Here is a 9,320-nt window from a genome sequence, read left to right as displayed (position 1 = left end):
CTATGGGTTCTTTCCTGTGTCTTCTGCGATGAGCCTTTCCAGCTTCTGCAGAACCAGATTGATCCCTGCACCAGCCTTTGAGAGGAGAAATTTTCCACTTCACACACTTCTGTAAGGATTTCTGTGACCTGCTGGACCTCCATTTCGCCACACGAGGGCGTTTCATCTCTGCTATCTCCAGCTCCTGCCCATTACCAGACCAGAAAAGAGAGGGGAATCTTCATGATATCATATACACATGCATATTATTAATACGTTTCTGGTTAGTGCGCATTTCTAACTTTTGCACTGGGAATCAGCGAGCACCATTACTGGACTGTGATTTATTTATTTATTCATTTTTTCATTTGCTTTGGTTTCATTTATTGTTTATATCTGCCCGCAATATAGTAACATCACACAGCGCTGCATTTTCTTTATATATAGACCAGATATAGTGACTGCGGGGTCCGGGGAGAGCAGATATAGTGAATGCAGGGTCCGGGGAGAGCGGATATAGTGAATGCAGGGTCTGGGGAGAGCGGATATAGTGAATGCGGGGTCCGGGGAGAATGGATATAGTGAATGCAGGGTCCGGGGAGAGCGGATATAGTGAATGCAGGGTCCGGGGAGAGCGGATATAGTGAATGCTGGGTCCGGGGAGAGCGGAGATGGTGAATGCGGGGTCCGGGGAGAGCAGATATAGTGAATGCAGGGTCCGGGGAGAGCGGATATAGTGAATGCAGGGTCTGGGGAGAGCGGATATAGTGAATGCGGGGTCCGTGGAGAATGGATATAGTGAATGCAGGGTCCGGGGAGAGCGGATATAGTGAATGCTGGGTCCGGGGAGAGCGGAGATGGTGAATGCGGGGTCCGGGGAGAGCGGATATAGTGAATGCAGGGTCCGGGGAGAGCGGATATAGTGAATGCGGGGTCCGGGGAGAGCGGATATAGTGAATGCAGGGTCCGGGGAGAGCGGATATAGTGAATGCAGGGTCCGGGGAGAGCGGATATAGTGAATGCGGAGTCTGGGGAGACCGGATATAAAGAATGCAGGGTCTGGGGAGAGCGGATATAGTGAAGGCAGGGTCCGGGGAGACCAGATATAGTGAATGCGGGGTCCGGGGAGAGCGGATATAGTGAATGCAGGGTCCGGGGAGAGCGGATATAGTGAATGCAGGGTCCGGGGAGAGCAGAAATAGTGAATGCGGGGTCCGGGGAGAGCAGATATAGTGAATGCGGGGTCCGGGGAGAGCGGATACAGTGAATGCAGGGTCCGGGGAGAGCAATATAGTGAATGCAGGGTCCAGGGAGAGCAGATATAGTGAATGCAGGGTACGGGGAGAGTGGATATAGTGAATGCAGGGTCCAGGGAAAGCGGATATAGTGAATGCAGGGTCCAGGGAGAGTGGATATAGTGAATGCAGGGTCTGAGGAGAGCGGATATAGTGAATGCAGGGTCCGGGGAGAGCGGATATAGTGAATGCAGGGTCCGGGGAGAGCGGATATAGTGATTGCCGGGTCCGGGGAGAGCAGATATAGTAAATACAGGGTCCGGGGAGACCGGATATAGTGAATGTTGGATCTGGGGAGAGCGGATATAGTGAATACGGGATCCAGGGAGAGCGGATATAGTGAATGCAGGGTACGGGGAGACCAGATATAGTGAATGCGGCTCCGGGGAGAGCGGATATAGTGAATGCAGGGTGCGGGGAGAGCGGATGTAGTGAATGTTGGGTCCGGGGAGAGCAGGTATAGTGAATACGGGATCCAGGGAGAGTGGATATAGTGAATGCAGGATCTGGGGAGAGTGGATATAGTGAATACAGGATCCGAGGAGACCAGATATAGTGAATGCAGGGTCCGGGGAGAACAGGTATAGTGAATGCGGGGTCCGGGGAGAGCGGATATAGTGAATGCAGGGTCTGGGGAGAGCAGATATAGTGAATGCAGGGTCTGGGGAGAGCAGATATAGTGAATGCAGGGTCTGGGGAGAGCGGATATAGTGAAGGCAGGGTCCGGGGAGACCAGATATAGTGAATGCGGGGTCCGGGGAGAGCGGATATAGTGAATGCAGGGTCCGGGGAGAGCGGATATAGTGAATGCAGGGTCCGGGGAGAGCAGAAATAGTGAATGCGGGGTCCGGGGAGAGCAGATATAGTGAATGCGGGGTCCGGGGAGAGCGGATACAGTGAATGCAGGGTCCGGGGAGAGCAATATAGTGAATGCAGGGTCCAGGGAGAGCAGATATAGTGAATGCAGGGTACGGGGAGAGTGGATATAGTGAATGCAGGGTCCAGGGAAAGCGGATATAGTGAATGCAGGGTCCAGGGAGAGTGGATATAGTGAATGCAGGGTCTGAGGAGAGCGGATATAGTGAATGCAGGGTCCGGGGAGAGCGGATATAGTGAATGCAGGGTCCGGGGAGAGCGGATATAGTGATTGCCGGGTCCGGGGAGAGCAGATATAGTAAATACAGGGTCCGGGGAGACCGGATATAGTGAATGTTGGATCTGGGGAGAGCGGATATAGTGAATACGGGATCCAGGGAGAGCGGATATAGTGAATGCAGGGTACGGGGAGACCAGATATAGTGAATGCGGCTCCGGGGAGAGCGGATATAGTGAATGCAGGGTGCGGGGAGAGCGGATGTAGTGAATGTTGGGTCCGGGGAGAGCAGGTATAGTGAATACGGGATCCAGGGAGAGTGGATATAGTGAATGCAGGATCTGGGGAGAGTGGATATAGTGAATACAGGATCCGAGGAGACCAGATATAGTGAATGCAGGGTCCGGGGAGAACAGGTATAGTGAATGCGGGGTCCGGGGAGAGCGGATATAGTGAATGCAGGGTCTGGGGAGAGCAGATATAGTGAATGCAGGGTCTGGGGAGAGCAGATATAGTGAATGCAGGGTCCGGGGAGAGCGGATATAGTGAATGTGGGGTCCGGGGAGAGCAGATATAGTGAATACAGCATCCGAGGAGACCAGCTATAGTGAATGCAGGGTCCGGGGAGACCAGGTATAGGGAATACAGGGACCGGGGAGACCAGGTATAGTGAATACAGGGTCCGGGGAGACCAGGTATAGTGAATGCAGGGTCCGGGGAGAGCGGATATAGTGAATGCGGGGTCCGGGGAGAGCGGATATAGTGAATGCGGGGTCCGGGGAGAGCGGATATAGTGAATGCAGGGTCCGGGGAGAGCAGATATAGTGAATGCAGGGTCCGGGGAGAGCAGATATAGTGAATGCGGGGTCCGGGGAGAGCGTATATAGTGAATGCGGGGTCCAGGGAGAGTGGATATAGTGAATGCGGGGTACGGGGAGAGCGGATATAGTGAATGCAGGGCCCGGGGAGAGCAGATATAGTGAATGCGGGGTCCGGGGAGAGCGGATATAGTGAATGCGGGGTCCGGGGAGAGCGGATATAGTGAATGCAGGGTCCGGGGAGAGCGGATATAGTGAATGCGGGGTCCGGGGAGAGCGGATATAGTGAATGCTGGGTCCGGGGAGAGCGGATATAGTGAATGCGGGGTCCGGGGAGAGCGGATATAGTGAATGCGGGGTCCGGGGAGAGCGGATATAGTGAATACAGGGACTGGGGAGACCAGATATAGTGAATTCAGGGTCCGGGGAGAGCGGATATAGTGAATGCAGGGTCCGGGGAGAGCGGATATAGTGAATGCAGGGTCCGGGGAGACCAGGTATAGTGAATGCAGGGTCCGGGGAGAGCGGATATAGTGAATGCAGGGTCTGGGGAGAGCGGATATAGTGAATGCGGGGTCCGGGGAGAATGGATATAGTGAATGCAGGGTCCGGGGAGAGCGGATATAGTGAATGCAGGGTCCGGGGAGAGCGGATATAGTGAATGCTGGGTCCGGGGAGAGCGGAGATGGTGAATGCGGGGTCCGGGGAGAGCAGATATAGTGAATGCAGGGTCCGGGGAGAGCGGATATAGTGAATGCAGGGTCTGGGGAGAGCGGATATAGTGAATGCGGGGTCCGGGGAGAATGGATATAGTGAATGCAGGGTCCGGGGAGAGCGGATATAGTGAATGCTGGGTCCGGGGAGAGCGGAGATGGTGAATGCGGGGTCCGGGGAGAGCGGATATAGTGAATGCAGGGTCCGGGGAGAGCGGATATAGTGAATGCGGGGTCCGGGGAGAGCGGATATAGTGAATGCAGGGTCCGGGGAGAGCGGATATAGTGAATGCAGGGTCCGGGGAGAGCGGATATAGTGAATGCGGGGTCTGGGGAGACCGGATATAAAGAATGCAGGGTCTGGGGAGAGCGGATATAGTGAAGGCAGGGTCCGGGGAGACCAGATATAGTGAATGCGGGGTCCGGGGAGAGCGGATATAGTGAATGCAGGGTCCGGGGAGAGCGGATATAGTGAATGCAGGGTCCGGGGAGAGCAGAAATAGTGAATGCGGGGTCCGGGGAGAGCAGATATAGTGAATGCGGGGTCCGGGGAGAGCGGATACAGTGAATGCAGGGTCCGGGGAGAGCAATATAGTGAATGCAGGGTCCAGGGAGAGCAGATATAGTGAATGCAGGGTACGGGGAGAGTGGATATAGTGAATGCAGGGTCCAGGGAAAGCGGATATAGTGAATGCGGGGTCCAGTGAGAGTGGATATAGTGAATGCAGGGTCTGAGGAGAGCGGATATAGTGAATGCAGGGTCCGGGGAGAGCGGATATAGTGAATGCAGGGTCCGGGGAGAGCGGATATAGTGATTGCCGGGTCCGGGGAGAGCAGATATAGTAAATACAGGGTCCGGGGGAGACCGGATATAGTGAATGTTGGATCTGGGGAGAGCGGATATAGTGAATACGGGATCCAGGGAGAGCGGATATAGTGAATGCAGGGTACGGGGAGACCAGATATAGTGAATGCGGCTCCGGGGAGAGCGGATATAGTGAATGCAGGGTGCGGGGAGAGCGGATGTAGTGAATGTTGGGTCCGGGGAGAGCAGGTATAGTGAATAAGGGATCCAGGGAGAGTGGATATAGTGAATACAGGATCCGAGGAGACCAGATATAGTGAATGCAGGGTCCGGGGAGAACAGGTATAGTGAATGCGGGGTCCGGGGAGAGCGGATATAGTGAATGCAGGGTCTGGGGAGAGCAGATATAGTGAATGCAGGGTCTGGGGAGAGCAGATATAGTGAATGCAGGGTCCGGGGAGAGCGGATATAGTGAATGTGGGGTCCGGGGAGAGCAGATATAGTGAATACAGCATCCGAGGAGACCAGCTATAGTGAATGCAGGGTCCGGGGAGACCAGGTATAGGGAATACAGGGACCGGGGAGACCAGGTATAGTGAATACAGGGTCCGGGGAGACCAGGTATAGTGAATGCAGGGTCCGGGGAGAGCGGATATAGTGAATGCGGGGTCCGGGGAGAGCGGATATAGTGAATGCGGGGTCCGGGGAGAGCGGATATAGTGAATGCAGGGTCCGGGGAGAGCAGATATAGTGAATGCAGGGTCCGGGGAGAGCAGATATAGTGAATGCAGGGTCCGGGGAGAGCGTATATAGTGAATGCGGGGTCCAGGGAGAGTGGATATAGTGAATGCGGGGTACGGGGAGAGCGGATATAGTGAATGCAGGGCCCGGGGAGAGCGGATATAGTGAATGCGGGGTCCGGGGAGAGCGGATATAGTGAATGCAGGGTCCGGGGAGAGCGGATATAGTGAATGCGGGGTCCGGGGAGAGCGGATATAGTGAATGCTGGGTCCGGGGAGAGCGGATATAGTGAATGCGGGGTCCGGGGAGAGCGGATATAGTGAATGCGGGGTCCGGGGAGAGCGGATATAGTGAATACAGGGACTGGGGAGACCAGATATAGTGAATTCAGGGTCCGGGGAGAGCGGATATAGTGAATGCAGGGTCCGGGGAGACCAGATATAGTGAATTCAGGGTCCGGGGAGAGCGGATATAGTGAATTCAGGGTCCGGGGAGAGCGGATATAGTGAATGCAGGGTCCGGGGAGACCAGGTATAGTGAATGCAGGGTCCGGGGAGAGCGGATATAGTGAATGCAGGGTCTGGGGAGAGCGGATATAGTGAATGCGGGGTCCGGGGAGAATGGATATAGTGAATGCAGGGTCCGGGGAGAGCGGATATAGTGAATGCAGGGTCCGGGGAGAGCGGATATAGTGAATGCTGGGTCCGGGGAGAGCGGAGATGGTGAATGCGGGGTCCGGGGAGAGCAGATATAGTGAATGCAGGGTCCGGGGAGAGTGGATATAGTGAATGCAGGGTCTGGGGAGAGCGGATATAGTGAATGCGGGGTCCGGGGAGAATGGATATAGTGAATGCAGGGTCCGGGGAGAGCGGATATAGTGAATGCTGGGTCCGGGGAGAGCGGAGATGGTGAATGCGGGGTCCGGGGAGAGCGGATATAGTGAATGCAGGGTCCGGGGAGAGCGGATATAGTGAATGCGGGGTCCGGGGAGAGCGGATATAGTGAATGCAGGGTCCGGGGAGAGCGGATATAGTGAATGCAGGGTCCGGGGAGAGCGGATATAGTGAATGCGGGGTCTGGGGAGACCGGATATAAAGAATGCAGGGTCTGGGGAGAGCGGATATAGTGAAGGCAGGGTCCGGGGAGACCAGATATAGTGAATGCGGGGTCCGGGGAGAGCGGATATAGTGAATGCAGGGTCCGGGGAGAGCGGATATAGTGAATGCAGGGTCCGGGGAGAGCAGAAATAGTGAATGCGGGGTCCGGGGAGAGCAGATATAGTGAATGCGGGGTCCGGGGAGAGCGGATACAGTGAATGCAGGGTTCGGGGAGAGCAATATAGTGAATACAGGGTCCAGGGAGAGCAGATATAGTGAATGCAGGGTACGGGGAGAGTGGATATAGTGAATGCAGGGTCCAGGGAAAGCGGATATAGTGAATGCGGGGTCCAGGGAGAGTGGATATAGTGAATGCAGGGTCTGAGGAGAGCGGATATAGTGAATGCAGGGTCCGGGGAGAGCGGATATAGTGAATGCAGGGTCCGGGGAGAGCGGATATAGTGATTGCCGGGTCCGGGGAGAGCAGATATAGTAAATACAGGGTCCGGGGGAGACCGGATATAGTGAATGTTGGATCTGGGGAGAGCGGATATAGTGAATACGGGATCCAGGGAGAGCGGATATAGTGAATGCAGGGTACGGGGAGACCAGATATAGTGAATGCGGCTCCGGGGAGAGCGGATATAGTGAATGCAGGGTGCGGGGAGAGCGGATGTAGTGAATGTTGGGTCCGGGGAGAGCAGGTATAGTGAATACGGGATCCAGGGAGAGTGGATATAGTGAATGCAGGATCTGGGGAGAGTGGATATAGTGAATACAGGATCCGAGGAGACCAGATATAGTGAATGCAGGTTCCGGGGAGAACAGGTATAGTGAATGCGGGGTCCGGGGAGAGCGGATATAGTGAATGCAGGGTCTGGGGAGAGCAGATATAGTGAATGCAGGGTCTGGGGAGAGCAGATATAGTGAATGCGGGGTCCGGGGAGAGCGGATATAGTGAATGTGGGGTCCGGGGAGAGCAGATATAGTGAATACAGCATCCGAGGAGACCAGCTATAGTGAATGCAGGGTCCGGGGAGACCAGGTATAGGGAATACAGGGACCGGGGAGACCAGGTATAGTGAATACAGGGTCCGGGGAGACCAGGTATAGTGAATGCAGGGTCCGGGGAGAGCGGATATAGTGAATGCGGGGTCCGGGGAGAGCGGATATAGTGAATGCGGGGTCCGGGGAGAGCGGATATAGTGAATGCAGGGTCCGGGGAGAGCAGATATAGTGAATGCAGGGTCCGGGGAGAGCAGATATAGTGAATGCGGGGTCCGGGGAGAGCGGATATAGTGAATGCGGGGTCCGGGGAGAGCAGATATAGTGAATGCGGGGTACGGGGAGAGCGGATATAGTGAATGCAGGGCCCGGGGAGAGCGGATATAGTGAATGCGGGGTCCGGGGAGAGCGGATATAGTGAATGCAGGGTCCGGGGAGAGCGGATATAGTGAATGCGGGGTCCGGGGAGAGCGGATATAGTGAATGCTGGGTCCGGGGAGAGCGGATATAGTGAATGCAGGGTCCGGGGAGAGCGGATATAGTGAATGCGGGGTCCAGGGAGAGCGGATATAGTGAATACAGGGACTGGGGAGACCAGATATAGTGAATGCAGGGTCCGGGGAGAGCGGATATAGTGAATGCAGGGTCCGGGGAGAGCGGATATAGTGAATGCAGGGTCCGGGGAGACCAGGTATAGTGAATGCAGGGTCCGGGGAGACCAGGTATAGTGAATGCAGGGTCCGGGGAGACCAGGTATAGTGAATGCAGGGTCCGGGGAGACCAGGTATAGTGAATGCAGGGTCTGGTGTTTAATAACACTTTAAGTATTTTGTTGGGTTTTTTCAAAGTTTTTTTTTTCTAGTTTTGTAAAGGATAGGGAAGACCACAACTGAGATTGGAGGAAGAGTTTAATTTCACACTGTAATAGATGTCTTGCTGAAAGAGCTGATCAAATACAGCAGCTTGTTTCAAAAAATGGTTGGGTCAGTGTTACAGATTGGCTGTTCATGGCCAGTCCCCACCCACCCTGTCAATCTGCATCTCCACTTAAACTGTTCTCATACCACCATCCATCGCCTGGGTAATAGATGTCATTTCTGGTTGCAGATCCCAGGTCCCGAGTGTTTCCAGTTCCTGCCTTTTGTCCTGTGCTCTTCTGTGACCCGAGCCTCCATTGATCTCTGTGCCTCCTGTGATTCTGAGACCCCCTATACTTTCCTAAGACCCCAGTGTCTCCAGAGATTCCTGTACCTCTAGTGACTGTTATTCCTCTGCAGTCATGTTATCCAAGTCTCTCCAGTGATCTCTGCACCCTTGTGCCTCCAGCGATTCATTGATCCTCGTGTTCCCCTGTGAGCAGAGTATCTTCAGTAATCCCTGTGCCTCCAGTGATTCATTAACCCTCGTGTTTCCCTGCGTCCCCAATGTCTTCAGCAACATTTGCACCCTTGTGCCTCTAGTGATTATATGCCCCCACTTTCCACATTGACCCCCTCCTCACACACACAGTAACCCATATAAAGCCATTTATAACTCCGCCCCAAATTACATCACCGATCTTGTCTCCAAATACCACCTATACCGTACTCTCCGCTCCTCGCAAGACCTCTGACTCTCTAGCTCCCTTGTCTCCTCCTCCCATGCTCATCTCCAGGAATTCTCCAGGGCTTCCCCCATCCTCTGGAACTCCCTACCCCAATCTGTCAGACTATCGCCTACTCTGCTCACTTTTAGGCACACTCTGAAATCCCATCTCTTCGGGGAAGCCTACCCT

Source organism: Staurois parvus, unplaced genomic scaffold, assembly GCF_062004578.1.
Source record: "Staurois parvus isolate SC_StPar_1 unplaced genomic scaffold, SC_StPar_1.0 ptg000654l, whole genome shotgun sequence".
Taxonomy (NCBI): Eukaryota; Metazoa; Chordata; class Amphibia; order Anura; family Ranidae; genus Staurois; species Staurois parvus.
Note: the sequence above shows the minus strand (reverse complement) of the source record.